This window comes from Corvus moneduloides, chromosome 17 (assembly GCF_009650955.1).
Source record: "Corvus moneduloides isolate bCorMon1 chromosome 17, bCorMon1.pri, whole genome shotgun sequence".
NCBI classification, from domain to species: domain Eukaryota; kingdom Metazoa; phylum Chordata; class Aves; order Passeriformes; family Corvidae; genus Corvus; species Corvus moneduloides.
The window spans coordinates 4,982,770-4,988,769 of NC_045492.1; positions in this window are offsets into that span (position 1 = coordinate 4,982,770).

Sequence of the window (6,000 nt, forward strand, 5' to 3'; positions counted from 1 at the left end):
TTTTTGACTGCCTTAGGTAGCTGTGACCAAGTGGCCAGACCAGGTCCTCTCCTCTGCGGTCATCCTGCTGGGAGCAAAATGTGACATTGGCTTGGGACAGGAGGTCTCCTGAGGAGCACATGAGGCTGAAATAGCCCCACTGCAGTGTACTCTGCTCTCCTCATTCCCAGCCTCTTGTCATTTTTAATGTTCTTAAATCCTGAGCTTTCTAGTCAGTCTGTTCTTTTGGAAATAAATGTTTTTGGAAAGAAATATATGTTCATACCCCATGTAGAAAATATGGCAAAGGTACGCCCAACTTCTGTAGTGGTGGATCCAGTTATAACAACTCAGTAGAAAAGATTCTTCATTCTACAAATGGAAAAATGGTTTTGGGATGTTTCCAATGCCTTGTACTTCCAAAGAATCCAGTGGTGGAACAAAGGTGCCTTCACTTCAAGGGTTTTAGCCTCCGATTGCTCAGTGAGAGCAGTAGCATTGCCAGGTAACACCTAGAGATGTGGCAAGCGTGGAACGATCTGAGGCAAATTTGCTTTAAATCTGTTTAAAGTAAGAGGCAAATTTTTCCATATAAAGGATTCAGTGGAGTGGGGGATGTTAAGGTGTGTGCAGAACAGCCACATGCTAATTGTTGTGCTGCTTGATTTACAAGCTGAGCAATTATGGTGTAACACAAACATGTGGACTCACTGATCTTAAAGGTCTTTTCCAGCTTAAACCACTCCATGATTCCACATTTCTACTGCAGTCAGTGGCCTTGCAGCATTCCCCTCTGGATGCTCAGTGTACAGATTGTTTACTGCCAGATATTTCATGTCCAGCCTGTGCCAGGGGTGTTCAAAATGAGCTCAGTCTGAGGTCCCCACCCCTGGAGGTGTCAAGGCCAGGCTGGATGGAGCTTGGAGCACCCTGGTCTAGTGGAAGGTGTCCCTGCCAGGGGGGATTGGAGTGAAAAGATCTTTAAGGTCCCTTCCAACCCAAACCATTCTATGATTCTTCCATTCTTCACATACACTGCGTGTCCATGGCAGATGCCAAATTCAAAGCAGCATCTGAGAAAAAATGAGTTCTCACCAACCTGATGGACTGTACCTGTTTGATAGTGGGGAAAAACTGAGGTCCAGAGAATTCATTGACTGCATTATGCCCACAGGAACTCCCATACTGATGGTTTTCTGCCACTCTCTCCTAAATCCTATTAATCTGATGGCATTTTATGCCACTAATACTAATGGTACCAAAGTTCATGCAGCTATTCCCTCACAAAACAAATATTGCAGTGAAACTACTATAACAGCCCACCCCTGCTGACCACCATCAACTGGTAAATTGCCTTAAATATTTCTAAATTCAGTATGTTCAGTTTCATCCCTCTGTTTGAAGACTCCTTCTATGAATTACATTTTTTTCCAGGCTTTGGTGGGATGGTTAAAAGAGCTGAATTAGTCTGTAGATTCACCCTGGGGAGATCCTTGTTCAGTTCTCACCTCCAGTTGTTTTGTTCTAGGTAACATGAATAAGCTACTGAGGATCAGCCTTTTGACCTCTTTTTGTGTCTTGAAAAGAGTAAACAAAGTGAAATTTTCCTGCTTAAACTGAATGATGTCTTCAAATGTACAACTAATACGTCATAAATACAATGAAAATACACAGTTTTCTTGCCAAAATATGTATCTTTCCTTCCACTGTCTGTGTTTTCTGATGTTATTTTTGTCATGACCATTTACTAAATATATATATACACATTCTTCTTATTTACTTCAGTTCCCAGCCCCAATATTTCTTGTGGTTTGTCCAGAATTACACAAATAATTCATAGTTCATCCCTGAGAGCAAAGATGTGGCTGAAAGCCACCTGAGGGAAGGGATCACCCATGGACTCCATGAGGGCAGATGTTGATGGGCTGTGCTGGACACACCAGAGGGGTGTGGGTTTGTTGAAGAGAATAATGAGTCCTCTGGAAGATATTTACAGATCTTTGGTGCCAATAACTTTACTGCTGGTCTCACAAGTGCATCAGAAGTGAGAACCAAGCAGTGTGCAGTCATATACAAAATTAAGCAGCCATGTATGAATGAATGAAGAAAATATGGTTAAAAGCAGGACCCTGTCCCAGCACGTGGCCTTCAGAAAGGAGAAGAGATGAACTAGAGAGCAACAGACATAAGGACTGTTGTCTCCTCAGAAGATACTTGGGATGCAAAGGAAACACAGTACAGTACTGTGTAGCAGTGAAAGCTTTTTTTGTACAGATCAGGATATTTTTACATTTGCTCCAGTTCTCTCTGCCTGACAATGGTCCCTTGCCCATCAGCCCACAGTGGGAACTCTCTCCACCAGTCAGTGTACATTGGCAGTGATTCTGCTTCCCACTCTGAGAACATCCTACTCTGCTACCAGCAGAAGCTGTGAGAGTTTGGCTTTGTTTGTTTTCCTTGCCCCCACTCGGAGGAGGTAGTTCCCGAAAATGCTTGTAACTGATTCTCACTTCAGGTATATGTTCCTCCCCTGGGTTCTCAAGCTGTGGTGTGTGGAGTATGAGCAGCATCATTCCTGCTGGTGCCCACAATGAAACAGTAGAAAGTCATGCAAGGATTGGCATCTCAGGGGAGAAGTACCAGAATTTTCCTTTCTTTATCAAACCCGGTCCTGGAGCTCAGCTCTGGAAATTGTGTGTGGCAGATCAATCATCACTGGAGCTTTCCCCCCTCTTATTTGTGCATACTTATTTTTTCTAGCTTTTTTCCATTCCATTTTGGGCTTGATCCTGCAAGCACCAGCTGACATGGTTGTGCAATCAGCGCTCCAGTGTCCAAAAGTGCATGTTCTTTGTGGCAAAGCAGCATCTGGCTCTGGGCTCAGCTGAACTCTGGTTTCTCCTTGCTGCAAGGCAGAGCTCTCAGCTGTGTGTGCCATGCAAGGGATGACAGTTTGCTGGCCTGGGAGGGGACCAAGGCCTCGTCCCCTGGGTGAGCTGGCTTGCACGTTAAGTGGAAACTTTCATTATTTACCAACTGGTCAAAATGACTTTGCTATTGACATAGGCTTCATTATGTCAGCCATTCCATTCTTTGAAAACGTGGGCAAAAGAGAAAAAGAGTGATGGCAGGGAGGGGGAAATTCCATTTCTTCCTAAATTGAGTGGAAACATCTTCAAGAAAATTAAAGAAAAACCCGAGAGAAGAAGAGCAAAAGAAATAATTGTGGCCAAAGCCACTTTCCTTTCTCTTTTTCAATCTCCTTTCCAACATGCTCCTGGTAAAATCATTACAAAGGCCGTTTATTTTTAAAATTGAAAGATTGGGGAGAGTCATAATGAGATATTATGTGTAAAAGTTGCACATAAATTTCCTTCTGTCATATTTTGGGCTCGCCTAACGCATCCCCTTGGCAGGCCTGAAGGAAGCTGATCGCTTTAGTATAGATTGTGTGTGCTTCAATAATATTGCCCAAGGACAGAGCTACTGGGTGGCTGAGTTGGCTACATGCTGATTTAAAAATTAGCTGGGCTTTTATTTGCCACACTAAATTGTTCTCTCTCTCTCTTTCTCAAAAAAGAAAAAAACAAAATAGGGAAAATAAAGAAGTTTTGTAGCAGAATGAAGCAGCAGGTTTGGAGCAAGGTCTTTCTTCTTTCTTTTCCTTTTTGGGGAATGCAATTTTTTCACTCATTGGAGAGTTTTCCTGTTTCTCACCTTTATAGAGAGCCATGGAAGAAAGGCAAAGTGATTGTGGTGTGTGGTGTGTGATGCAGAGATAAGGCCAATGTCCTGTGTTTGCTCTGCAGGGTCTTTCCTTGCAGCCTGCCCTGCACAGATCTCATGGATATGGAGTTGGACAGTTACAGTGTCACACAACACCCTGGTCCTGGTCTCAGGTCAAACACATCTGTCACCCTTTTTTAGCTGTAGTGACACAAGTTATTGAAAGTTTCTTACAGAAGGGTCCTGAAATGCTTTTTTAAATTGTTTTTGTGATTACACAAGTTTGAAATTTCCTGTCACATCTGCACCCTGGGGTCTGAGTCCCTTTTCTGAGCCGTAGGGGTCATGCCTGGGTTTTCTGCGAATTTGGTGGGCCCTGATTTTACTTCTTTCTTCATATTTTGTTTTTATGGTCCCGATCTCTCTCTTTCTGAGGTTTTTTTTCCAGGATCTCATCTGGGGGATGTCAACAGTTGCCAAGAGCTGGGACATTTTCATTTCCTACCCTTTCTTGGTTGAAACCAAAAACTGGTCTTCAAGGAGGCAAAGACCATCAAAGAGCATAAGAATAAATAGTAATTCATAGCAGTTTTGCTAATATGCTTAATTTAGAGCTCTGGAGTCCAAGTCCTAGCCACACCGCCTCTGTATTCCATTTTCTATGAAACCCTTGACCTATTTACTCACTTTTTGACCTAGCAGTCTAAGAAATATAAGATGGAAAAGACATGACCAAAATGAGAGGTTTAAATAAACAGCTTTTAGTGTGGGAAAAGGCCAAATTTATTCTAAATGTAAACATGTATTTTGAAAATCTGAGTACCCTCATACTTTGGGCAAATCTGAGTGAATCTGAGCTTTACATCTAGTCTGTGTCTCAGTCCCGTGCCAAACAGAAACTGGAACTGGAGTTTGGAAAGCCAGTACTTTAGCTCAGATTCAGGTAAACATGCTCTGAACCAAACCTCCCAAGCTTGTCCTACTGGGAATTATAGTTAATTAAATTAAGATTTTAGTCTTCTTCACTGGTATCTTCATCTCTGGGTAGCAGCCTTGGGCAAGGTTGAAAGTGAAACTTGCTTCCTTTGCTCCAAGGCATCTTTGCCTGAAATCGACTCTGGAATCAAAAGCTCCATGTGCAGCTATTAAAGCTCCCTCACCACAAGCTGCTCTGCCAGCATTTCTGAATGCCCCGTCCCTACAGGTACCCCAGCGAGCTTTCATCTTGTGTGAACTGTAAAAGGAGGCATCGGGGTTTATTAAAGAGTTTTTGCTGCTAAGGTGTCATACATCACGCCATTAATTAAGAGAAATTCCTCTTTCCCCAGTTGGGTGGCTGTACAGTGCTGCCAGCCTGTATATATTACCCACCCTGGCCTAACCCAAATGCTGCATGACTGATTGCACCCCAGAGACATTCCAGCCTCCTCAGGTAATTCGATTGCTGAGTCTCCAAAGCCAAGGAATTAAAGAAACCTCTGCACTGGGCTCTTCTCCCCTTGTAATTAGTACCAGAGTGGGGTGCGGCGGGTCCATGTGTTCCCAATCACAGCCCACACAATGAAAATGTTTTCTTTCTGGGACAATCTGAAGAAACCTCACAGGGATCTGGGGGCTATATATATATATATATATATACATATATATAGGCATGTAATAATAATAATTATCCTCATTAGAATGTTAGCTCCAAAGCTTGGCAATGTGCTTTAAAAATTGAGGGGAGAGCTGGAGATGTGCCAAGGAATCGCTGCCCATGCACAGCCCCTCACATGGCCCCAGTGTTGGGGAGTACTTGGAGCCTGAGCCCCAGGAGCTTCTGCCCTCAGCAGGAGGCTGATGTCCACCTCCCTTCAGCTGGGGCTGAAGGTAAGGTAGGGACATCCTTTGTCTGTCTTTTTTTCCCACTATGCACGCAGTTGGTTTTGTAAAATTTTTCCACCCAGCTTTGATCCCTTGTGTAGGGTTTCACTTGCCCAGGGTAGCCAAAGAAGCAGTGTGGACTCACCTAACAGCCCCCCAAATTTCTGTGCTTCTCACCCATGCTCCTCCCTCCAGGCTCCTGAGGATTAGGGACACATAATGGGATGCTGGATGGCTGTTCACAGAGGGTAAAAATATTATCCCTCAGACTGAGCCATAGGGTACAATTAGAGCTGTTCAGGAATTTTGTCATTAAAAGTCTTTGGGTTAGAAAATGCCAGTTCTTTGAAACAAATTTTTGGAATAAAGGGGGAGGTTTCTAGTATCAAAGAGGAATAAATTCTGGAATAACCACTAGCCCTGGGTAAAAGA